General features: G+C 37.2%; 1 protein-coding gene and 1 long non-coding RNA gene across 7 annotated transcripts in view; one reads left to right on the top strand and one right to left on the bottom strand.

The window, feature by feature from the left end:
• Window positions 1-27,601, top strand: part of unc5a (unc-5 netrin receptor A) — a 294,167-nt gene that overhangs the window by 48,141 nt on the left and 218,425 nt on the right. The window lies entirely within an intron of this gene.
• LOC129417055 (uncharacterized) lies at window positions 22,835-27,393 on the bottom strand. 2 transcript variants are annotated; one of them, XR_012358025.1, is made up of 7 exons: window positions 27,134-27,393; window positions 26,349-26,568; window positions 23,951-24,173; window positions 23,810-23,871; window positions 23,617-23,717; window positions 23,455-23,522; window positions 22,835-23,346 (listed from the first exon to the last, which is right to left on the bottom strand). It is a non-coding gene; the product is annotated as an uncharacterized lncRNA (long non-coding RNA). The 2 variants fall into 2 exon arrangements; XR_008635665.2 differs by having other exon boundaries at window positions 22,842-23,357; window positions 27,134-27,389.

Genomic DNA, 27,601 nt, shown 5'->3' with positions numbered 1-27,601 from the left:
AGTATTTGCAAGTTCCCGCAGTTTTGCAAGTTCCCGCAATTTCATCGCATAAAATTGCATAAATATCCCGCAATGTTTGCAAGTTACCAAAATTTCATCGCATAAAATTGCATAAATATCACGCAATTTTTGCAAGTTCCCAAAAATTAATTGCATAAAATTGCATAATCTGCAAACAGTTTTTGCAAGTTCCCGCAATTTTAGCAAGTTCCCGCAATTTCATCGCATAAAATTGCATAAATATCTCGCAATGTTTGCAAGTTCCCGCAATTTCATTGCATAAAATTGAATAAATATCCCACGTTTGCAAGTTCCCACAATTTCATTGCATAAAATTGCATAATTTACAAACAGTATTTGCAAGTTCCCGCAGTTTTTGCAAGTTCCCGCAATTTTAGTAAGTTCCCGCAATTTTATTGCATAAATAAAAATAAAATTGCATTTATTGCATAAAATTGCATAAATATATCCCGCAATGTTTGCAAGTTCCCACAATTTCATCGCATAAAACTGCATAATCTGCAAACAGTTTTTGCAAGTTCCCACAATTTAATCGCATAAAATTGCATAATCTGCAAACAGTATTTGCAAGTTCCCGCAGTTTTTGCAAGTTCCCGTAATTTCATCGCATAAAATTGCAAAAATATATCGCGCAATGTTTGCAAGTTACCAAAATTCATCGCATAAAATTGCATAAATATCCCGCAATGTTTGCAAGTTCCCACAATTTCATTGCATAAAATTGCATAAATATCACGCAATTTTTGCAAGTTCCCAAAAATTCATCGCATAAAATTGCATAATCTGCAAAGAGTTTTTGCAAGTTCACGCAGTTTTTGCAAGTTCCCGCAATTTCATTGCATAATATTGCATAAATATCCCGCAATTTTTGCAAGTTCCCACAATTTCATCGCATAAAATTGCAAAAATATATCCCGCAATGTTTGCAAGTTCCCACAATTTCATCGCATAAAATTGCATAATCTGTAAACAGTTTTTGCAAGTTCCCGCAATTTTAGCAAGTTCCCGCAATTTCATCAAGTTCCCGCAATTTCATCGCATAAAATTGCATAAATATCCCGCAATTTCTGCAAGTTCCCACAATTTCATTGCATAAAATTGCATAATCTGCAAACAGTATTTGCAAGTTCCTGCAGTTTTTGCAAGTTCCCGCAATTTCATTGCATAAAATTGAATAAATATCCCACGTTTGCAAGTTCCCACAATTTCATTGCATAAAATTGCATAATTTACAAACAGTATTTGCAAGTTCCCGCAGTTTTTGCAAGTTCCCGCAATTTTAGTAAGTTCCCACAATTTTATTGCATAAATAAAAATAAAATTGCATTTATTGCATAAAATTGCATAAATATATCCCGCAATGTTTGCAAGTTCCCACAATTTCATTGCATAAAATTGCATAATCTGCAAACAGTATTTGCAAGTTCCCGCAATTTCATCGCATAAAATTGCATAAATATCCCGCAAAAAATGTGTTTTTCTGGAAGGACTGATATACTGATTCACCACATTGAAACACAAGCTTAGACTAGTAAGAACAATGTAGCAACTCTAGCAACCGCACAGTAACATCCTAACAACCCCCTTAGCAACCACATTGCATCTCTGTGACATGCACCCAAAAGATTGTAGTATCATGGCAACTAGTGTTGCATCCCTTCTGTGCAGGTACATCCATTACGCTTTTGAAATGTAAAAATCCCTCTATTTTTGGAGGCGCTAGTAATGTAGTACACGCAGTACACACCTTTTTTAAAAATGTAAATGAAAAGATGAAATCAAAAAGCTTGACAGTCCCATGTTTACCTTTGCAGCAAATCTCGTTGGCTGAATGCGTGTATGAATGAGTCAGTTGCTAGTGAAGACAAATGTGTTTGTGTGAAGCATCTGTTCAGGCTAAGCTGTTATTTTATTCTCTATTGTCTCTCTCCAGTGTTTACTGTATGCAAATCCAATGAGTGGATAAAGAGTCAGTCTGAATAAATGTTGAGTCTTTACTTTAGGTCTAACACACGGCTGAGCTAATCTGTCAGAATGTGCTCGTCACATATTTCTGTTGCCGTCTTCTCACTTCATAATGCAAATGAAGAAAAACAGTAACCGTGCCCTCGCCAGTCGTCCTGTCACCAATAAAAACTATAGTCAAGCCTGCTGGTTCATACAGCGATCCTTCAGATATTAAAAAGTCACTTATAACAATGAAAATAGGGAGGAGCTTTTTTTGCCTGCTATACGATTACGCAAGCTGCTCTCTGGACGGGATATATTTCCCGTGGAGTACCAACCGGATCGCAGAAAGATTAGATTTAGAGCCGGTGGGAGTGATAAATCTTCCTCCTGAGCTTTGAGTTCAGGGACGCCCTCCTTTTTCTCACACCCCTGCTATTTCTGAACGTGGTATGGCCTCTTTTTAAGGCCTTGTTTGTACGGGCTCTTGCTCTGCGTAATTGCACTCAATAGGTAGCAAATGCAACGTCGTAAATCAGCGTTCCCCTAACGCAAACGGGTCAGGGTAGAGCTCGGCCTCTCCGCCCCGCCCGAGACAAACATTTACCTTGCTTCTCAAGCTCCACCCGTCACCTCTCGGACAGCTGGGGCATTCAGCTCACGGACCCTTGCTTGTATCGCTCTCCAGGCTACTGGAAGCGGTTCAAGGGTGGGGGCTTAATGCTATAATTAGCTCCGGAGGTTTCGTGATGAATATTGTTCATAAAGTAGACCGATGGGATTAGAGGCTGTCAAACCAGCTCTGAGATGCAATGGGATAAAATAAACTGTAGCAAGTGAAAACAAATGTTTTGAATCGAGCACCGCCGGGACGCATTATTTACTTTGTCTGGGTTTTCTTATTCGCTTGGTTTCCTGAGGGAAATAGACCAGTTTGAATGTTTTCCTTACAATTGTGTGCAGTGTCTGAGATTGACTGATGGGAAGTTAGTCAGTCAATATACTGTATCATTGAATGGGTGGGTGAAAGGTTTGTTAAATCCCTCCGTAGTCGATAATTTCTATTAAGGCTCATCTCTGAGGATCAAAAACGGCATATGTAAATGTTCACCTGTGATAATACTTTCTTTATGCCTTAAAATAGCTTGAATGTAACTTTACACCCCTGCCTCATTTAGTATGCACGGAACTATGAATATGTAAATTAGTCCCCACCTCTACTCAAGCACAACAGCTGGGACTATTGATATAAATATGGGAATTAGACCCTGCCTCCACTCAATCACATCAGCTCAGACCATAGATATATATGTACGTAGATGCCACATTTGGCAGTTCCAGACACGTAGCTGATGGCTTCAGAAAGCATACATGAGTTCGGTGCTGATGTTAAAAGGTTAGACCATTAACACTTACGTCACATAAGTAGAGCTGAAGCAGTCGTGCTGCAATTGTTTCATTGTCTTTAATGAGTCTGTGCGGTTTAATGAGTCTAAATGGTGTTTAATGATGGTTGGTCTTAAAGGAAAACACGGCAGTTTTTCAATATTTTATTATGTTCTTACCTCAACTTAGACAAATTATTACATGCCTATTTTTCAATGCGTGCACTTTGTACAGCGCGTCGTGAATGTGTTAGCATTTAGCCTAGCCCCATTCATTCCTTAGGATCCAAACAGGGATGAATTTAGAAGCCACCAAAAACGTCCATGTTTTCCCTATTTAAAGACTGTTACATGAGTAGTTACACAAGTAAAGGGCTCGTTGTAGTTGTGCGTAGGTCCTACGTAGGGTGGCCATTTGTGCACATTTGAAAATTAAGATTTATTTCTTTTAAGACACACAATCATTGTAGTTTCATTCTTACCTTGAAATGTAACGGTCGATTTTCTGAAATTAAACCCGAAATATTAAACCTTGATGACGTATGCGGTCGACCAACGCGACTTCCGGAGAAGGAACCCGAAAACATGTGTCCGGCGGAACTGGCACGAATGGCCACCCTAGTCCTACGGCGTAGCCGCGACGGCATAGGTTCCGCGTTGGTTTTCATTTATACTTTTGCGTCGTCGTCTGTGTCGACGTGCAAACACACGGGCAGACTGCTGGTAGGCAGTGTAACCACAATAGCAGCGCGACCGTCAAAGAAAAAGAAGCTTAGCAAGTTAACCCACAAACGAAGAAGAAACAGCAACTTGTTGTGTATGATTTGAGAAGACCAGCAATGATGGAAGTAAATAAACAGTGACTTTTGATGCAGTTTGAGTTAAATCACTCCTCAACTTGGCTCATCTTTGTTTTCACCGTCACAAACGGAAATACATATGACGCAGTTTTTTTACCTGACGGGAGGGGTTCTGGTGGACCAATCACAGCGCTTGCAGTCCGCATAGAACTGACGCGCTGTTAAAAATTTTGCGAGGTGCACGTCAGGCTACGCAGAGCAACGCACAGGCTACGAAAAACCTACGGCGTAGCTACGGCGTAGAGCTTACGCACGACTATAAATCGGGCTTAAGTATGGTGGCACAAAATAAAACGTGGTGAAAACACGAAAGAGTTTGGTAGCTTCTAAATTCATCCCTGCTTGGATCCTAAGGAATGAATGGGGCTAGGCTAAATGCTAACACATTCACGACGAGCTGTACAAAGATTAAGTGCACGCACCGAAAAAAGATAGGTTTGTATTCATTCGTGAGGTTGAGGTAAGAACATAGTAAAATATTGAAAAACGGTGGTGTTTTCCTTTAAAGCATGTTAAAACAGCACATAGACATATAAACAACAATAGAAACTTGATTTGCACCACACAGTGAGACTTTAAGTGAATTAAGCTTAAAGAAGTCTTTACATTTATTGTCTTTTTGATTTCTTATGAAGAACAATTGTAATGTTTACCAGATAGTGGTGCGGTAAACATATTTCATATTAATGTGATTTGCTTATAAAATTAAAAAAGATTGTTTAAGGTAGTACCTGACTAACCCTTAAAGGATTGGTCCATTTTCTTAAAAGAAAAATCCAGATAATTTACTCACCACCATGTCATCCAGGATGTTGATGTCTTTCTTTGTTCAGTCGAGAAGAAATTGTGTTTTTTGAGGAAAACATTGCAGGATTTTTCTAGTTTTGATGGACTTTAATGGAGCCCAACATTTAATACTCTACTCAACAGTTAACAGTTTTTTTCAACGGAGTTTCAAAGGACTATAAACGATCCCAAACGAGGCATAAGGGTCTTATCTAGCAAAACGATTGTCATTTTTGACAAGAAAAATAACAAATATAAACTTTTAAAGCACAACTTCTCGTCATGTAGATCCGGTCGTGATCCGCCAGCTGACCCCACACAATACGTCATGACGTCAAGAGGTCACAGAGGACGAACCCGAAACTCTAGTGTACAAGTGTCTTGGAAGAGGACCGTTCCTACGTTGTTGTATGTCAACTGATACTAATTAATGTCTTTGTGTCAGTTTATTGTTTAAAATGGTCCGCAAATGTGCGTTTTATATATATGTAACACGTGACCTCCCTACGTCACTACGCATTTGCGTTAGGTCGCGCTGGACCGGACCTAGACGAAAAGTTGTGGGTTAAAAGTACATATTTTTTATTTTTCTTGTCAAAAATGACAATCGTTTTGCTAGTTAAGACCCTTATGCCTCGTTTGGGATTGTTTATAGTCCTTTGAAACTCCGTTGAAAAAAACTGTTAAGTGTTGAGTTAAGTATTAAATGTTGGGCTCTATTAAAGTCCATTAAAATGAGAAAAAATCCTGCAATGTTTTCCTCAAAAAACATAATTTCTTCTGGACTGAACAAAGAAAGACATCAATATTTTGGATGACATGGTGGTGAGTAAATTATCTGGATTTTTCTTTTAAGAAAATGGACTAATCCTTTAAATGTCCACAGTCTAACTTTGTTTAAATAAAAAAAAAAACGTTTTTGTCTATGTTGTGCATCTTTCCCTACCCTACCTACAGTATAATACAACTGTATTCTTACTTTTAAACATACTGTATCTTTGTAGACTATGCTTTTTATATGCTCATTTGACAAAATCTCTTATTTGGTAGTCAATTTGGATAAAAGCATGTGCTAAATGAACAAACGTAAATGTATAGAGGAACCTATACATGTGGGTCTTATGGCACACTGGCACTTCTTTAGTTGGTAATGACATCTATCTCTAATGATGCAGTAATCGACAGGCATAAATGAGGTCTAAGATGTTTATGAATCACACAAATTAAAGAAGTTCATACATGTATATATTCATAAGCCTTCACTGAATGTCATAATTATGCCTCATAGCAACATAAAAAGACATAGATCGTATAAAACCCACATGCTTCAGTTAATAAATTCCCGTTTAACTGTTTCCTTTGAGGTGACATTAATATCAAGTGTTTGTTGGAGCAAACATGTGCAGACATTGCTGGCAATTTCACACTTTTCTTAATGAAGGCTGATCGTAGGAGACGCATGTAAGCATTATCAGTGTGACCAGTGATCAAACACAGACATTGCAAGGTTTATGAATATGGATAAATATATTCTATATTTATAGATGTTATAAAAATATAAGTTATCATTATGCTGTAAAAGGATCTTTCACGCTTGAAGCCCTGAAGGTTCGCAGATGATTTATGAAGCGATATTCTTGAACTGACCCAGCAGAGAATGAGTGTTACTGCTTTCAATCAAAGATGCAAAGTGACATTAACCTTTTCTAAACAGGGAGAGAACGCTAACTAATGATGGAAGATAGTTAATTATGTCGCAAACTATTCACCAGAGAGTTGCATGTGACACTTCAATTAATCTACTAACTTGTACTCGTCATTTTACAATGATGAATAATAGTAAGTGATTGCTGCTATATTTAATCATATAGTGAACATTGGCAGGGGTAATTGGTTACTGCAAACACTCTAATATGGGCGAATCAACATGGGAACCAAGGTCACGCAGCGTGCAGTCCTCCATGTGTCGAGTAGCGAATAGAGACACTGGGAGATTGGTAATGACACTTTAGAGAAGAGACGTGGGGTTTTTATCATGCAGGGAAGGGGGTGTGGTTTGTTCAAAAGCATGATGTTAGGGGTGTCATTGTTTTGTTGGCAACTTGTCTTTGACATGCTTGGACCTGGTAGACACAAAAAGAGGTTATACGCATGATGCTGATGTTTACAAAGAAGTTTATTAGATGTCACATATTTTAACATTTGCTAAATTTACAGTTTACTGTATACAGGGTTCCTACGGGTCCTTGAAACTTTCCAAAAACCCTGGAAAGTTTTTGAAAATCTACATTGATAGATAAAGGTCATTGAAAGTGCTTGAATCTATTTTATGCAAGACGTTTTCTGGAAAATAATCCATATTATTCCCTGTGTAGTGTAGGATAAGATCATAAAAATTCTAGACTTTTTAAGCATACATGCTAAACTGTTAGCTTTAAATGCTTATATCTTCTGTATGCGAATGTTGATTCATACCCAAATGCTTTTTTGCATAGTTGTGTTTGACACATGAAAACGTCTCGGGTTACGTATTTTTTTACAGCGGGAAGAGGTGGAGGATTCTAGTATAGTTCAAAAACGACAAGGGAATATACATCTCAAACTAGTTGTTTTTAATTGTAGGAACATCTTTACAATTAAAGTGCAATAAGAAAAAGTTAATAAAATAAAAAGCTTTTTTAAAGTAAGAAACATTTATGGAATTGTTTAATGATTTTTACATGTGAGTTATGCACTTTTGAAGGTGGTCAGCAGCTAGTAAATACAATCACTATAGTAAGGTTGTAATTGATGTATTGCTGGTAACATACATTATTTTATTAAACTATATATAGTTTAAATCAGCATATAATGAGATGAGTGAAATGTCTATATAAATTTGACACGTTTATTATCTACTTACTTCCCTGACCTGGGTACCTGATGACCTTTATTCTTCTCTCTCTCTCTCTCTCTCTCTCTCTCTCTCTGCAGTGTCTAATGACCTGCGCATTCTCGAGAACGTTTTGAAGTTGTGTTTGACTTGACGCTAAGCTGCTAGACCTCGGAAGATAATGCGCATGTTATTAAAAACGCGTCGTGCAATTTCATACTTAAGAGCATGAATCCTACCTTTCATAGAAATGAAACACTCGCTTCGCGTCAGTGGAAAGTGGTCGCTTAAATATGACCAGGGGTTTCTTTCATAAGATTTGAACTGAGGCGGGTCTGCATTAGTGCGCGCCTGTCTCGTCTGTCTCCATGGTTCTTTTTGCGCGTTCCCCCGGGCCCCGCCCATTTACATCCGTTGCGCGTCTTTATCACCTTGCTTTGTAAAATATTTTTTTACTCAGTAACGGATATGATTTAAAATGTAGCGAAGAATACTTTAAATAAAACATACTTAAGTAAAAGTAAAAGTACAGATTTTAAAAACTACTCAAAAAAGTAAAAATACACAAAAAAAACTACTCAATTACAGTAACGTGAGTAAATGTAATTCGTTACTTTCCACCTCTGAGTAATACTTACGTTACTTTTAAGTTACTTTTGCGTTCTTATTTTGCAGGTGTTTTTATGACTGAGAAGTTCTGCATTCAGAAATTGCATTTTCCATCGCATCGTTTTTTTACATCTAATTAATTAAACTGAAAAGTAACTCGTATTACTTTTACAAAAAGTAACTCAAATATCAATGTGTATGTTTATAAAGTTATGCGTTATTTTACTCGTTACTTCAGAAAAGTAATCTTATTACGTAATGCACGTTACTTGTAATGCGTTACCCCTAACACTGTGTATTAGTACCTGTTAACGATATGCAAAAGGTACAAACCCCAAAGTAAACGATGACGTGAATTATCGTCTCCAACGTAAATCTCTTTTCTTGGACTACAACAAACATATAGATTGTAGGCAACAGTTTACTTCCTGGGCATGTTGACGTGAACACAACGGTCATTATCGTAATCCCTTCCGCTTCTGACTCACAGCCTGTAAATTAACTCCTGTCAGTATTGCATTGTGGGGGAATCTTTCAATCATGGTAAGGAGCGTCACTTTCCAGCTGACATCAGAGATATTCCAGCCAATCACAACGTACAAATTAACTGGCCAATCAGGGACACAGCGCTTTTCAGAACGATGAGTTTTGTACCAAGTACACAAAATGAATTTAGCAATGAAATAGGTGCACTTTAATAATAAAATGTATTTAATTGTCTTTTCATTTTTACACACATAATGTCTTGGGGACAAAATTGGAACAGATTTTGTGGAACAGTCAAAACATACTAAGCATAGCACGTTATCCGTCTTAATCTGATCTATTGCAAACTGAACAAAGCGCCAATCTAAACCACTTCAAGGGTGCCGGAAGTGTATGAGCGTTTGTTTGTAAACAGCTATGTTATGTAGCAGTACACTATAAGTGTAGTGCTACATAAGTGTTGCTTATTCTTCATCACATTACCAGCAGGCTAGTGTTACCGTGCATTTCCTCAAAGCCTCCCGCTGCGCTCGTGAGTCTGAATATGGGTTGATGGGTGGACTGGGACACGGTTATTTCGGAGGAGGCAGATCCTCTGTAACATTCATCATCTTCTTTAATTACCCATGTTCCCGCAGTCAACTTCAGGTTAATAAGGAAACTGTTTGGCATATAGTCTCACAACTCGATAATACTTTAATACTTGTTCCCCCGGTTTCACAGACAATGCTTAAGGCTAGTCCTAGACTAAAACATATGTTTGAGCTATCTCGGCTGAAATAATATTGCACTGACAGATCTTAAAATATGACAGTGCCATTGATTTGTCTTAAGATACACACCAGCAACATATTTTGTTTATAAAATATGCTTAAAGGGATACTCCAGGCAAATTACCCCATAATTTAATCACCCTCAAGCAATTCGATATACATGTCCATCATCTTTCAGATGAAGACATTTGGAGTTATTTTATTAAATTTCCTTGCTCTTCCGAGCTTTATAATGGTAGAAAACAGGAATCAGGGAACAACTTCTGACTTTAAACCTCATTCATCTTTCACAGAGGTAATCCACACAGCTCCAAGGGGTTAATAAAGACCTTCTGTGGGATTGTGTAAAAAAAATATCCATATTTCAAACAACTAGCTTTCGGTAGTGGCACCATCTTGGACTCGTGCGAGAGTTTTAGCGTAGCGAGCGCTCGTTGCTGTGAGTATGATGCGCAGTGACTCTCATAAATCAAAGATGGCGTCGTTACTAGAGGCTAGTTATAATACTGCCCTACAAATGCTAAGTGCAGTAACTACGCAAACACTGAAACTGAGAAAAATGCCCTTAAAGTTTTTTACATCAGGCAGTCAAACATGTTAGTGCAATTTTGGCACACACGTTTCTCTGGAATGGGACAAAATTGAACCAGGAGACTTTGTCACACGACACAACAGATCCCACAAAGCCCATTTTAACCCTTAACTCAATTTTGACCAAATGCGTAGTTACTGCGCTTTGGCTTTGTAGGGCAGTATAGTTTATAAAATTTAACCCTTATGTGTTGTTGGGGCCATTTTGGCAATTTTTTGTCTTAATTTGGCCACAACTTTCTCTGCGTTTCAGCAACTGGAATGATTTTTGGTGACAAATCTTATATTAACACATATTTTAAGAAAATGCTTTGAAATTGTTCAAAAACTCAACAATATACCATGGGCAAATTTACTACCCTTTCGTGTTGTTCGTGGACAAAAATGGCCACTAAATTAAACTGTGGTAAAAATGTAACTCATTAAAATTTTTTCACATTTTTTTTTGCATAAATTTGTTAATCAGCCTCAGTACTGATCAAAACTACCAAATGTTTAAAAAAAATCCATGATTTTAACTCTTTAATTGGCAAGTTCATAATTGATGTCAATGATTTGGGGGAAAAAACTAAATTAATGGATTATTTTTTACCTTTTCCACAGACTTTGGTATGTCAAAGAACATTGATTTTGATGTATTTTTAGTTTTTGTGCAGCATCAGACCCCCCCCCCCCATTTATGGTGTGTGGCGGTTTTTGCCCCATTGACTTCCATTAAAACAACATTATTATTATGCATTCTTAATTGTTGGAAGTAAAATTTGTCATTATTGATCACCATATGGCAATTTTAACCCTTTAATAGGCCTGTGCAAAAACCAAGCTTAATTTCTGGCTTGTACCCTGAGTTATATGGAGTATGACAACATATTTGTGTGTGTGTGTGTGTGTGTGTGTGTGTGTGTGTGTGTGTGTGTGTGTGTGTGTGTGTGTGTGTGTGTGTGCGCACGCACATCCAGTTGTATCTGTAAGACTTAACATTACAGACAGCAGGTCATTATTGAGCAACTAAATGTACATTATCCCTCTTGACTGGGTGCTACCCACTAAATTAATAACTTTAATGGACATATAGATTTAAGAAACAGACATAAAGCTATGGAGGGAAAAGGTAGCTTGGGACAATAGTTAGTGAAGTATATAGACAAGATCTGACCGCAGTATGCTACAGGAAGCTATAGACTTTCAAAACAAACTCTAGTTGTTTGTATAGCGTGTGTGTGTTGTATTGAGATCTCAAGGCTATGCTGGACTGCAGGCATTGTTTTTTAGCACTGGAAGCTGTGCGTCATTAGCCGAGGTTCTGTTTCACTGGAGCATTTTTCATTACCATCTGCTACAAGCAGTAGTGTAGCAACATTAACAGCAATGCTATAGGGACAGCCTACCCAGAGAAACCTTCAGAGAAGAGTTTAGCCGAGCCGTACATCACCCTCAACGCTGTAAGTTTCCCAAAACCCTTCTAGTATTGCTAAACTTGATCTCTGTATCCACACAGGCGAATTTGCAGCCAATTCTCACACTCACAAATGGCAATGCGGCCTTAATTTGTCGATAATAAATCGGTTAAGGTATTTCTCAGTCTGAAATTCGACCCATTATGCTACCCAGTGCCTTTTTAAATAAGCCAAAATGAGAACAGTTGTCCATTTTTGAAGTAACCGTCTGTTTTCCCAATGATAATGTTTTTGGATAAAGGTCTATGGGAAGACAAGCTGTCGGGCGTCTGCTGTGTGTCAACAGAAATGTAATTCGGTGACGAGATGGGAGAGCAATGGATATGAATGCTGAACGAATCACAGATTCAGAGCATTAACCTTCTAAACTTTTTTGGCATGGCGCATTATGTTTATGACCTTGTGAAGGCATAAATATTCAGTATGCCGCTAATGAAATGTTCCCGATTAGCCGGTTTGGGATGCAGATTCAGCCCATTTACTAGATTACTACGGTGCGGGTGAGTCGATTGGATTGTAGTTTGAAGTAGCACGAAGCATTTTTTGCAAAGAAATACGACCGATACACATATGCGGCTGACAGATGGATAGTGTAATTTTCTAATTGCCATGTTGTACCGCAGTGAAAATGTCTGGCTGTTCAGAAAATAGGATCTAAACATAAGCACAATGTAACATCCTGATGGATGTGATCAAAATAACATTATAATACAAGCATCTCTCATATTTCGGGATTCTCTTAGCGTACCAACAATGAATAATAAAAAAAATGCATGCATTATGAACAAATGTGTGTTATCCACAAATTAAACTTCACAATTTTCTAGGGAGTAATACGATTTTTTTTACTTGACGAAAGAGGTTCTATTGGACCAATCATAGCATTTGCGGTCCGTGTAGAATGGACACGCTGTTAAAATTTTGTCGAGGTGCACGCACAGGCTACGGATAACCTACGGCTCGGGGTAGCACTGTTGCCTTTTTAAGTATACTATAAGTATATATAGTACTGTATAGGTTGTAGTATTCAGGACAGCAGTAGGCTAATGGTTTATTCATAAGAACTAAGTGTTAACAGACCTACCTGATACTAGTACAGTATGCACGAATGTGTAGAGACACTGTGCTAAATGTGTACATCTTTCCCAATTTCAGTCAATGCGTCTCAATCTGTCGTGGTACAGATGGCAGTCGTGCGGGTAAGGATGGGTGCATAGGCCAGGTGGACCCAATCAAGCTGCTAAATCAAATGTAAATGCGAGGACCGCGCAGGGCAGGACGGCATTTCCTGCTTTGTAATGCACAGGCGGCGTACCCGGCGTGCAGGTGCTCTTCAAATGACACTCTTGTGCTGGGGCGATGGGTTGTGACCTCTGCACTTGGAACCGAACAATTGAATTTGGGAGGCCAGGGGAGAGTGTAAAAAAAGAGGAATTGTTCAGAGCGACAGGGTTTAGCCAATCTCCTGCGCTTTGGGTTCTTCCGCACATGGAGATGAAAGAGCCGAATCTCATGCCGTAGCTCTGCCTTGCTGTGTAATTACCTTTTCCATCGGCATGCGGTCGGAGGGATCGCTCATGGAGATGTGCTGGTGCCGGCTTACCTTGACCCCGATAGAATTTTGCTTTGTTTCATCTTTAGGCATTATCATTTTGCCTTGGCTTTTGGATTCACTTGAAATGTTTAAATGTCTTTGCATCACATGCAAAATATTAATCTGCAAGTAAATGATGCTAGACTATTTGACTTTTATTATTCATTTCTGCAATTACTGATCTCAAGGTTATTTGTGGTGGATGTGTGGTGTCATTGAAATATCATGATACATCATATGGACCAAAATATATATTTTTTGTTAAATCCAAACAAGAAGTTTCTGTACGAATATATTGCATGAAAATTGTGCTTGTGCTGACTTTCTTTAAAGGTGCAGTGTGTACATTTCAGCGGCATCTAGTGGTGAGGTGGTGAATTGCAACCAACGGTTCAGTCCACTGCTCACCCCTCGCTTTTGAAACACATAGAGAAGCTACTGTAGCCACCACCGGACAAACATGTCAACATTGGAGACAACTTAGCAAAAAAAGTTTGTCTGTTAAGGGCTTCTGTAAAAACATGGCGCCCAAAAATGGCAACTTCCATGTAAAGGGACCCTCGGTGTATGTAGATAAAAACGTCTCATTCTAAGGTAACAAACACATAACGGTTCATTATGAAAGGTCTTTATACATCCCTGATAATATAGTTGCATATATTATTTTGCATTTCTGTCAAAAGATCCTTCTAAAAATTACACACTGCACCTTTAAAGTAAATACCTCTTGGCCTAAAAGTTTTATTTATTTAATGACATTCATTTATAATAAGTGCAACTTGCAATTAAATGTAACATATATACTTAGGGCAACAAATATGCACAAATAAGTTATTCAAATCAGCAATCGACTGACAGATTATATTGTGTTTATGCACGATGCTTGGAGCATTTCAAGGGTAAATGTTTTTTTATTATAATGGCCACTTACTATGGAGAGCTTTGATGACAGCTTTTTCTAAATGCATTTAAGTAGAAAAAGGCCGCTAATTAAGTTGATGAAATGCATTTAAGGCGTGCAAATCATAAAGGAAAAATCAGACGAAGCGTTTCTGTGACACAAGCTGTGTTTATTTCCTCCATATTTCCTTGACTTCTCTGAACCTTGACTTGACTGGAAAATTACAGCTGGATGACAGCAGCATTGTTTATCAGTCAGTGTGTTAGTGTTTGCAGAAGCAATATCTACAGATGCTTTGATTGACATATGCATTTGCATTAACCATGAGATGAACAAAAAGCGTCCAATTCGCCCAGATCAATCGCACATTTGGACATTTAGTGAGGTATTCTGTTATCCTTTTTTTTTAGCTCAGCGAATAAAAAGTTTAATCAAACATGAAGCAAAAGACAACTTGTGCCAATAACCGATATGCTGAACCGATTTTTTTATTACTGTTATACTATTTATGACACAATTACTACAACACTACTGAACTGAAAAAAATCCTTATAATAATAACAATCACTTCCTCTTTGCATACAATGTAATAATAATAATTTAATGAATAATATCACTGAAATAATACATGGTCAGGAAAATAACAAACAAATAGCTTATATCATTGAATTTTATAACTGGTATTTTATGGCAGAATAATTAATATTTTGTTGTTGTAGTTTATGAAATGGCTGTTTACAAAGCGCGGTTTATCTCTGCATTTACTCACGTATCAAACTGTGACACCAGCTCACGGAGGTAATAATTAATTATTTATATACACAGACATTTATTTAGATTTTTTTGCAAAATAATGCTTATCTGTTAAATGTTAATATATGGGTTAATCTTGTTAAAAGTTAGCTATATGTGGTGGCTGTGCTTTCAACCTTCAACCCAGTAAGTGAACAGCAATATAAACATGATTTTACGAGGCTAATGATGAGCATAAATAACAGAAAACTAATGTAATTCAGCATTTTTATTTTCCACAAACATTCATTCATGGCTGTTTAATTCATGTAAAGCTACATTGTTAGTTAAAAAGTCTCTTTTTCTTAGCCAAGCTGCATACATTGCGTATCAGGCATTTATAACACATCTCATCTGCGTTAATGTCTGTTATGTAAAATAAGTTGATTAATTAAAGCAAAGTAAGTATATTCAAAGATCTTGTAATGAAGTGGCGTCACTCCGCCGTCATATTTGCTGTGCATGTTGTTGTTAGCTCCTCTCCTTAGATGCTGTGACGAAATGGCGTCCAGCGCGCAATTATCAAAACGAACAAAAGATGGTGGTGTTTATTGGTCAATCCAAAATAACAAAACCGATATCTGACAAAGGGAAATGGGAAAATATTGGGAAACAGATATTTTGGTCAATCTGTACAATTAATATAATATAAATTAATTAATAAAATAATTAAATAGAAAAACTGAATTCATAAATAAACACTGACAGCTTACTTGTTCATTTTATTTCACTTCATGCTGATAAAACAGAAAAAATAAAATAATGAGAATGAACATTGATGGGCCTTCTTGTACACAGGTTTTTCATTTTTTGCAGATAAAAGGTACAGTTGACCCCAAAATAAAAAAAAAATGTTAAGGGTGAATTTGTTCACCCTTATGTTTTAAGTTGAGATTTTTGTTATTTAAATGATGTAAACCCTTTTAAGATAGAATCAACACAGGAGGTAAAATTAGTGTCCTTTTTAAGCTTTTTTTGTTTTAGCCCTTTTTAATAAAACTAAGGGGTTTTCACTTTTTACCGAGTAACAGATCAAGTGCAGGGCTGCTTAGTGGGCTTCAAATAAATAAATAAATATTGATATCACAAACCTTTCTAGACCTGGAACTACTACACAGTCTGTTGTTTCCTACTGTAAAAAAATTATATATATCGCTTTTGTTGTTGTTGTTGGAAAGCGGATGGTCTGTTCTTTCATTTGATATTTTATGTTTATTTAAAGAAGATAGTTTTTCTGTTAGGCATTAAACTAAAACTGGGTCGGGCAACTTAAAAAAAACCGCTAACAGGGCAAGAGTTAAGCATGCTTCCAAGCATATTTGATCATCACTTCAACAGTTGCACAATATAAATGTTAATGCATATTTTAGATGAATGTTGATATATAAAAATAAACACCACAGTCTTTAATCATATTTTTATTGTGTCTTTGCTGCGTCTGTGTTGCTTGAGAATTGCGCTCTGTTGCAGCCACACTTGATTCTGAGGAACTACTTTGTTTGGCGGAAGACCAATATTTGTACTAATATAATTACAACTTATTTCTGTTTCATTTTGTGAAACCCTGCTATGCATATGAAGTAACCGTTTTATAAACGCAATAAACCCCGCAAAGCAGTGGGGTTACAGTGCATTTTATAACAGCTAAGGGGTCGCTTCGCGTCGTGCCTAACAACGCCCCTTAGCTGTTATAAAATGCACTGGTAACCCACTGCTTCTTGGGGTTTATTGCTTTAATATATATAATGTATTATTTTTTTATTTTTTTGACAAGATGACAAAATACTGGTTGTATTAAAGGCAGGGTATTTCATAGGGATGCACCGATCCGATATTCTGGATCGGTATCGGGGCCGATCCGGCATTTTTTGCTGGATCGGATATCGGACTAACAGGACCGATCCAATTCCGATACTGCGCATTACCCATGGTTGTCACTGACAAGCGATTAAAACGTCAAAGTATTATAAAAGCACCATAAACGTTTTTATGCACTATAATCAAAGTCATCTTACACTCAATAGCTTCATGTGAAGGAACAAACGCACATTTAAAAATATTCATGTTCACAGAAACACTGTAACTTACTTGCAAACTGAGTTAATCCACTGATGAGAAGCGAACGGATAAAAACGCGTCATTCATTACAGGCACACACACAATAACACACACAATAACTGTAACGTTAGGCTTTATTAAAGATCTGATTTCATAAAGTCTCAGTAAGCTGTTGGATGGATGCAATTCACATGTGCTGAGGATTCACAGGTGAAGCGGACGGATGAAACGCGCCATTCAACACACGAACCCTCAATAACTGTAGGCTGTTTTAAAGATCTGATTTTATAAAGTCTCAGTAAGTTGTTGGATGGATGCAATTCAGTATGTGCTGAGCACACGATGCATCAAATCTTTTTGTGTTTTAATAGTTATGAACTTAGCTTTCCATTGCGGAGCGAGGATTCCCATGCGAGTGTGAGGACGCTTCTAGAGCATCAATGCTGCACAGTATTGCGCAGAATGCGCACTCAATATGATTTAGGCGCATCAATTCTGCACCCGAAATGTGCATAAAAGGTCCGGTTAAGTGCATAATTCCCAAAATAACCATCTGCACACTAAAGCTTTTTTACTGTGACTTTTTGCGCAATTAAGGAAAATATATTTAGCATACTTATTTGATCAAACGTGCCTATTTTATTTTCTCCTAAACACTGCCATGGTTAATAATTACTAATGTTCTTGTAACTTGTAAATCATTTTAAATTATTGGTTTTTAATTTAAAAGTATAATTATATATAATATAATTATATTATGCTAGATTTAGACATTTATATAGTGTATGTCTGTGTGTGTGTGTGTGTGTGTGTGTGTCTGTGTGTAATTTAAATTGCTCAAGAAAAATACAGTAGTATCGGATCGGCAGGTATCGGAATCGGCGGATACTCAGAATTCGGGTATCGGAATCGGATCGGAGATGGAAAAAGTGGTATCGGTGCATCCCTAGTATTTCATTTGATCCTGAAACATTTTTGGTTATGCTGGTTAAAAGTCGCCTTTTGTATCCCTCATTCGTAAGCGTAATTTGAATGCCACTGCGCAGCTTGTTCACGCAGACACCATACGTCATCGACACGTTCATGAGGCTCACCTCCCGTCTGTAAACAGAGGGAGAACGGCAAACTTTTCTGCTGAATTGACAACCTGCACAGGAGCCACAAAACAAAAGACATCTTTTAAAACAACAACAGCAAAAACTGCCTGGATCAGCAAAAGAGCAAAAACCCAAATTAACATCGATAACTTTACTGCTTTACCACGAGATGCAAACACGTGGATTCAGATATTCTACTTTGATGAAACATTGTGTTACTTATGAAATCTGTGTTCGTTTAACGATATAGTTACTACGTCTACACAACCGAGAGTGTGCTTTAACTAATTCTGATGAAAAACAGTAAAACCTATGTTATTCCAGGATAAATACCCTTATCTCCTGAGGGTTTTCAGAAAAAATACTAAGAATTGTCAACGTCTACCAAAAACTTAATATCTGAAGTTGAGTTGTTTTATTTTTGAATAAAAATAAGACAATATGTATTTTCTTATTTTATAGTTAAAGTATAATTTTTGTATATATATTTTTAAAATGTTGCATGAGCACTTTGTTCCTACGTGAACTACCTCTTTGCACTTCAATAAAAAAAGCCCTTGTGGATTTAGAATTTTTTTTTTTGCAGTAGTTTTTTGGGGAGGGTATTTTCCACGCAAAGCAATCTAGATATATATCGGCTATCGAGATATAGCAAAATATACCGAGATATAATTTTCGCTCCATATCGCCCAGCCCTAGTCGTAATTTCATTGCTAGTCGGCTAGCGTTAGCATTTTTCAAAGTGTGATACCCTAATTTAAATCAGTTGGAATTCTAATAGATGTATTTAGTAACTAAATGTTAATATTTGAAATAATTGTCCATCGAAATGCTTTGACCAACGCATACCTTGCCTATAAAAGAGCCTTACTTGCGTTGCATCCTAAGCGTTCATGTGGACTCCCACGCTTTCCTCTTTATGCAAGCGCTCCCACTGGCTTCTATTTGTAAACTGTGTTCTCTGGAGCCGTGCTCCTAATAAACTGGCCTGATTTGATTTCCTTTAGATGAAAGCGCACTCCTCCATCGGGCCTCAATGGCTCTGCCCTTCTCTCCGCGTTTCCCGGCCCCTCGCAGCCTCGGCTCATTATGAAACGGCGTTGGCGTGTCAGCGCAGTGATGGAGTGTTGGGGTAACAGTGGCCTTCTCTCAGCAGGAAGGGAGATGTGCCTAACAGGTTCTCCTTTGGCTTCCCCCCACCTGCTATAACTGCAGTGCGGTCAGAGAAATGGAAATCTCCTCGCTGGAAATGGCAGCCTGGGCTCAATTTTAGATCAACAAGGTCGATGTGATTTAATGGGCATCTGCTGGCTGTTTCAGTCGTGGTAGAGTATCTTTAAGGAGGAGCTTTAAGGTTTTGGACACATACACTTGTGTATAATTTTAATTAAGAAGTTTTGGGTAAAAACTTCTGTGATATGTGCAAAAGTACATGCAGTAAGAAAACGTGATAGATGTAAAACAGATCCGGTTGCATGGCTGCAAAGATTGAGTGTTAAATATAGACGATTTCAGCAGTAACAACATAAACACGCGGCTTTCGTGGTCACCACGTAACTTCCGGTAAATGCACGAAAAGCACATTCGCGCGTACTGCACCAGGCGCTCAGATTGTGCCATTTGCGTGAACTAGATGTGCGAATGAGGCGGAATCGCGTCTTCCGCGCCGTGCCAAATGCTTCATTCGCACCGTGAGACCTCTAGACGCGCGTCAACGCATCTTCACATTGACATAACATTGAAATCACTCGCGCTTCACGCCTCTACCGCGGCTGGTGTAAACGCAGCATTACCCTCAGGTTGTTTCAAAACTATCAACTATCAACACAAAGAAACATTTTCAACCATGTTTGTAACCAAACAGTTTTAAAGCACCATTGACTTCCGTAGTATTTTGCTTTCCTACTATGATAGTCAATGGTGCTTCTGCTTTATGTTTCATCTTCATTTGTGTTTAGCAGAACAAAGAAATGTATACATGTTTAATTAGGACATATGAAGTTCTGCCAGCTTTGGTGCCAATCATAGAGAGTTTATTATTAAATGAAAAACAGATGGTACTTTTAACAGAAGTCTTGTGCAGTTGAATTTAATTATCATTGAATATCTACAAGTATGAAATATCACCTATTGTATTAGCAAACCAAACCATTGTACATGTGTTTCCAGAAATAGAAACTGAATGGCTTAAGACAATTATTACAAAAGAACATGAGGTTAATTGTGATCAAGTATAATTTTGATATCCATAATATCACCCTTTAATAATAATAATAATGATAATAATAATGATAACAACCACCATCACCACCATCAATTCTACTACGACTACTACTACTACTACTACTAATAATAATAATAATGAAAACATTATTATTATTATTATTATTATTATTATTATTATTATTATTATTATTATTATTATTATTATTATTATTATTATTATTATTAGTGCTGGGCAAAGATTAATCGTGATTAATCGCAAACAAAATAAAGTGATTTTTTTTGCATAATATATGTGTGTGTGCTGTGTGTAATTAATCATTCATGTATTTAAGAAACATTTACATGTGTGTGTGTGTGTGTGTGTGTGTGTGTGTGTGTGTGTGTGTACTTGCCTACCTATCTAAGTGGGGACTTTGGTGTCGTTACACACTCACCAACAGGGGACCATAAAGCAAAGAGGGGACATTTTCCAGGTCCCCTGTTGGTCATGCTTTAAATCATGCTAAAATCAAGTGAAAAACAGTCTGGTAAATTTTTTTTAATTTTTACCAAATGGGGACCTACATGTGTGTTTGTGTAAACACTCATACTCAGCAGCACCTCTGTAGGCTGGAGCAGGAACTGTAACTGCCCATTAACACACGACGTTCACACCTCGCTATTCATTGAATGGCTCTGAGAGACTCTGAATCTGAATAAAGACTATTTAACAGGCTGCTTATCTAAGGAACAAGTTTTTCAAACTCTCCAAACATAACATATACAATAATAAAAAAACAACTTGGTTTTGCAAGCCAATTTAACCTACTATTTTTAATTGTGATAAGTTGACATAACTTACAAAAACAGGTTGCAATTATTCAACTTAAAGTAACATAAAAATATATGTTGATTTGACAAAAAACACAGAATTTTTGACAGTGTACATAAAGGTGTCTTAAATATCTTTAATACAAAAGTGTCAAAACTCTTAAAATGTAATGTTTGTAAAATTGTTTACTACATGGTAGTGACTTCACAAAATGTCTTTGGTCCCCAGTTTGATGGTGAAGTGTGACATGTGTTTATTTGCTTTGAATTTTAGGAAATATTTTAGATTCTGAATAACTGTGAATGTATTGACAAAATTTACAATGACACTAAAACAACAGTTCTTACCATCAAAAAAGTTCTTCATAAAAGATTTTGAAGTTTAAAGCTAAAAGTTGTACAAGGATTATTGCACTAAAATGTTATGTTATAAAGTAATTTAGTAGAAGACAATATAACTGAACCAACTAAAACATTTCAAGGCATTAAATAAACATAATAGTTTAAGTTTAAACCCCTGAAATCTTTTCTCATGGCAAGAAATGTGATTGCAATTAAACAGATGTCACACTACACTATTTAACAGGGGACCTAATGTATTTTATCTTGAAGAAACTCACTATTTTATACTATTTGGACAGAAATTAAAATGTGTATCTTAGAAATGAGCAGTTTAAGCACCAAATTTAGGCATGATCATGTTAGTGACTTCACAAAATGTCTTTGGTCCCCAGTTTGATGGTGAAGTGTGACATGTGTTTATCTGCTTTAACTTTTAGGAAACACACACTTCACACTTCACTATTTAACAGGGGACCTAATGTATTTTATCTTGAAGAAACTCACTATTTTATACTATTTGGACAGAAGTTAAAATGTGTATCTTAGAAATGAGCAGTTTAAGCACCAAATTTAGGCATGATCATGTTAGTGACTTCACAAAATGTCTTTGGTCCCCAGTTTGATGGTGAAGTGTGACATGTGTTTATCTGCTTTAACTTTTAGGAAATATTTTAAATTCTGAATAACTTTGAATGTACTGACAAAATTTACAATTACACTAAAACAACAGTTCTTACCATCAAAAAAGTTCTTCATAAAAGATTTTGCCGTTTAAAACTAAAAGTTGTACGAGGATTATTGCACTAAAATGTTATGTAATGTTATAAAGTCATTTAGTAAAAGACAATATAACTGAACCAACTAAAACATTTCAATGCATTAAATAAACAATAGTTTAAGTTTAAACCCCTGAAATCTTCTCATGGAAAGAAATGTAGTTGCAATTAAACAGATGTCACACTTCACTATTTAACAGGGGACCTAATGTATTTTATATTGAATAAACTCACTATTTTATACTATTTGCACACAAGTTTAAATGTACGTATTAAAAATGAGCAGTTTCGGTAGCAACAACTTTTAAAACAGAAATAGCATCTGTCATTGGCTGATATATTTGTTGCGATTGGCCAGTCTGGGCAATTATAATACTATTTTGAATAAACCCCTCCCTTTTATTATTTAATAAAATTACGGTTTATATTAGATATATTATATGAGATATAACAAAAAATTTATGTGTCATGAAGGCTAATATTATAAAGACTATGTAACGTATACCATGGGCTAAGGGCATTAATAAAAAAATATTAGGGAAAGAAAACAGACATTTGGGAGAGACATGTTGATAAAATTTAAGAGTTTTATTAATAAAGCATAGGAAAAATAAATACACACAAAGTCAAAAAAAGCCAACGATTATGTTGTTGGGATCACATTTGGCATCAAATGTGTTCATTTTGCTGCCTTGGGGTCATAGGTAAGCGGTGGCATTCTGTTAGACAGCAATTCAGATTGCAGACTGTGATGCAACGCAGCATAGTTTGAACACACACAGTTGCAGCTGCAGCTTAGCACACAGATTGCGGAGCGCCTGACTGCAGAACGATGAAGGTCTCACAATCCACCCGACACTCCATCAACAGCATTGTATTCTTCATCTGAAATCATGTCAGTGGTGATTCCCCTTCAGAAGCCCACTTTGTCCACAGCTAGTACACTGGGTTTGACTCCAAGAGCTGAAACACAACTGTTGTATATAACAAGAATAATGAACATCATTACAGTTTATACTAATGAAACAGAAATAAAGAATTAGAACAGAAACTAATTCTAATCTATCTTACCCTCTTCCTCCTCTGGTCACTCCGTGATGTGGCCACACTGGCTAGCTCTGGTAATGTCTTGCAGGCCACTAGAAACAAGTGAGTGAGGTTTGTTAAAAGCAAAATACACACAAAACTATACAAAAATAGAAATAACAACAACCACAAATGAAAATTACTTACCAAATTAATTTTTATCAAGGCCTTCATTGTGCAACTCCAGGCTTGTAGCCAGTGCTCCCACTAAAAATGAGGTGTCCTTCCCATTATGTGGTGAGCTTAATCTATAGAAGCAAAATGTATTAAATTAAAACAAATGTGTTTATTTGCTTCGGAAACAACAGAATGCATTTTAGGCTTTATCTTTCATCCATACCTCTGCTCCTGGTGATAGTGCCTACAATTTGCCTCCGAGTTGTGTAGCCGACAGAGTGCTTTCTACAAAATACAAGTAAAAATACTTTATTAAAAAATGGATTCTGTCAAATTAAAGCATGGGTGGTTTGATTAAGCTTACCACAATTTTAGAAATGTGCAGCTGCCCTTCTCTCTTCAACTCCTCAGTCGAGCAGTTGTTTGACTCACATTGACAGTGCTTTACTTCTTGTGTTCTGCAAACAATCGCATCCTAATGATGAAAGCGAGCTCAGGCACGATTCAAGGAACCGTGCCTAATATGAGCGTGTTTTAGTAACTTTTCAACCTCCATCTCTGTGCACATAAAGGACTTCTTACAGCATCTAGAATAGTAGCAAACACATACAGTTAGAAAATGCATTAACATAAAATGCAAAAGTGAGGACATGAAGCACATAGTACAAAACACCAACAGTCCAAGAACAGAGACTTTTAACATTCAGTTCAAGACATGTGAAAATGTGTTTGTAAATTTCAGAGATCATTTTAAAAACATGCGGCCACTTTTAAGTCACATCAGATGTAGGGATGTCCCGATTCGATCACGTGATCGGAAATCGGGCCCTATGGCTAATTTATAAGACATATTGCTGAATCAGTATGTTGTTTTCTTGTTAATTGAGTGTTTTTGGGTAGCCTATCTTATGCTTAGAATTAGTCAAGGAGGTTGATTCTTATAACTTCCTTCAAAGTTTGATCAATTGTGCATAATGACATGTGCAACAAATGCATATAGGGTGTCAGACCCATAGATTTGCATCATTTAAAGTTCAGGTTTTAAAGTTTGGGTCAACCTGTGGCACAGCTTTAAAATTGAAACTTATAAAATCCTACCAGAGGTCCAAAATGTCATTGAAACACACCAGTGCCTTTGCTGTAATCAGGATTAAACATGTTACCCCTCGAACATGTTAGCCCTGCTAGGGCTGCTCAATTATGGGAAAAGTCATAATCATGATTATTTAACATGATTACTTACTGACTGTAAAAAAAATGCACTTAGGCACACACGCGCGTGCAATCAAACAATTTAATGCATTTGTTTAGTGCTGTTGCAGAAGGCTACACGTGTCAAGCAGTGGTGCTCTCATGAGGTGCCTTTTTAAACACATTGGTCCAGCGGAACGCGATCATATTTTAAACATGAGGGATGTATTGCTACAACTCCTTGAAATGCACATTATAAGCAGGATTACTACCTAGTGACCTGACTTCGGACAGAACGCAGCTCTCTGCATGTCCACGAGTGAGAGAGGCGCCAATATGCAGCAGGTTATTTTAAACAAAAGGGATAGTTTGCCTCAGCTCGCATGAAACTGAACAAATACATAATGATTACTACTTTAGTTTATGTTTAGACTTCGGACAGATGCGAGAGCGCATGCATGTGAGACAGAGAGAAGCGCAGCTGCTTATGACGCGCTGGATTTATTTCAGGTGCTAGAAGGAGTCCAAGACGCGCGCATTAAGTCCATGTGCGTGCAAGAAGGAATCTCTCTAACAACATTCATTGCGTCACATCCACAAACCCTCATGCGGGGAAAGCATGCAATGTGCATGTTAATGTAAAACTATGATGATAATAATACATTCGCCAACTATCGTCATGACTATCACCATGAAAGCCTGCCATTGGCGATAGGTTTGAAGATCGTCGATATACGATACTATCGTCTATCGGCACAACCCTACTATATTCTCATTACTTTTTAACACATCTATAGTTATGCGCTGGCACAGAGTTAGGGTGTACTCACACTATCCAAACCAAACTGCGCTCGGGCGCGTTTAACCCCCAAAGCCTGGTTTGTCTGACTAGTGTGATCGCTCTGTGCCGCGCCCCGGCTGGGTTGCAGAGGTGGGCTGGAGCGCAGTTCACTTGGGCGCGTTTCAAAAGGTGAAGACGTCAGTTGCGCGACCACTCACCTTCATCTGCTTCCGTAAAAACCTTTTGATGCGCGCAGCCGGGTTACGTGAATGTCCGAGTGAGAGGGCTGTCTGTGAGAGGGCTGTCTGTAATCGCGCACCACACGACTCTGAATAAAAAACACATACTTATCATTACGGTGGGTTCCAGTGTTAAGAGAGCGCTTTACTTCAAAACAATCGCATCTTAATGACGAAAGCGCGCCCAGACTCGGATCGATAAAAGTACAGTGTGAGTGCGTGCATCTGGGGGAGTTGGGAGGGGTGACAATCGCGCTGGGGTATTGTTTGGTTTGGATAATGTGAGTGTGCCCTTAGACCCTTTTGAGTCCACATAGAAACAGCAACGTGTGCGGCATGACATAAGGAACATCCTGGATCTGTTTTTTTTTGCTCTTTTTTATGTATTATAGAAGTATCGGATCGGGACTCCGTACCGGCAGATACTCAAAATCAAATGACTCAGATTCGAGGGCAAAAAACCTGATCGGGACATCCCTAATTAGATGCATTCAATACTCCAAATCAAATTGCACAAAGATAAATAATAAACATAATATTCATAATCTTACTTTATTTTCTGTTGATGTCCTCACATCGCTGTCTCTGACTGGTTTGGTCTGTTGTTTTCCAAGTTGTAACAATATCTATCAAAGTCATATCAAATACACAGATTTGTTTACCGTTTAACCTGTTAGGTTGTTCAAATGAAATAAATTTAACTCGCATCATTCTTCACAAAGACTGCAGGAATGACATCCACTTCTAAAGCTGATAATGTGTACATGATTTCTGCAAACAAAACAAAAACATGAGGGTTTTTTTTACTTTAAGAAAGGTAAAATAAAGGGCAAACAATAAAGACAAACTGTATGACTCCTAGGAATTAAATAGGTTTTAAAAATCTTGTAAAATACCAAGCACTGTCCACTGAAGAAATCTTTATATAGAATAGTAAACAATCTTACATTTTATTAGTTGATCTGGAACGCGTCTTTTTGGTAACTTACATTAAAAAACAGGGTTTCAAGCGTTTTACTAAGAAACAATAGTAAAAACAGTCACTTTGCTATCAGTTATGATTTCCAAGAAATGCTGATTTGTTGTTTTAAAACCAAAACATCTTGTCTTGAGTTTGCTTCTTTGTGGGTTTAATTTATTTTTCAAAGATTCAAACATTTTACTCATTCTTTTAATAGTTCTTTGTCTCATGTAACGTTAACTTAGATCAATGCAAGCACGCACGTTTACCGACCGTTATAGATCATGGCAAATAAATACTAGCACTTCTAGCCTAAAACATCCTTTAAATCATTTGTATACGTTCAGATTTAAAAAGAAAAGTATCTTAACTTACCTTGCTTTATTATACAGCTCTTCACAATACAAACAAAAGGTCCCGCGTCGTTGGTTCAGCGTTTCAAATTCGCGCTTCCGGTTTCTCCAGCGAGCGTTGGGCGGGGCATTATGGGAAATGTAGTCCTTTTCACAAAGCGTCTCAAACGTTGTAGAAGTTTATAGACTACTGTGTCCAAGATGCAATGCAAGCTACGTCGTGTCATCGGGAAAGAAGATACGCTATAATAAATATTATGCTGCGTTCCAGGCAACGCGTAGTCCTACTCCAAGTTTTGAGTCTTGACTGAGTCGTGGTTTTGAAGTCGTGATTTGCGGGCTCAAAACCTGCCTGGAACGCAGCATTAGTATCATTAAGTAGTATTTTGTTGTCATTAACACAATTAATGTAAAGTTGTGTCACTATTACAATAAACTGCTTAAAAACAAAGACACATAAAAGGAGTAAAACTAAAACCCACTTTACACC

This window comes from Misgurnus anguillicaudatus, chromosome 16 (assembly GCF_027580225.2).
Source record: "Misgurnus anguillicaudatus chromosome 16, ASM2758022v2, whole genome shotgun sequence".
NCBI lineage: Eukaryota > Metazoa > Chordata > Actinopteri > Cypriniformes > Cobitidae > Misgurnus > Misgurnus anguillicaudatus.
The sequence above is the reverse complement of the archived record's forward strand: the minus strand, read 5'-3'. Positions and strand labels throughout refer to the sequence as shown.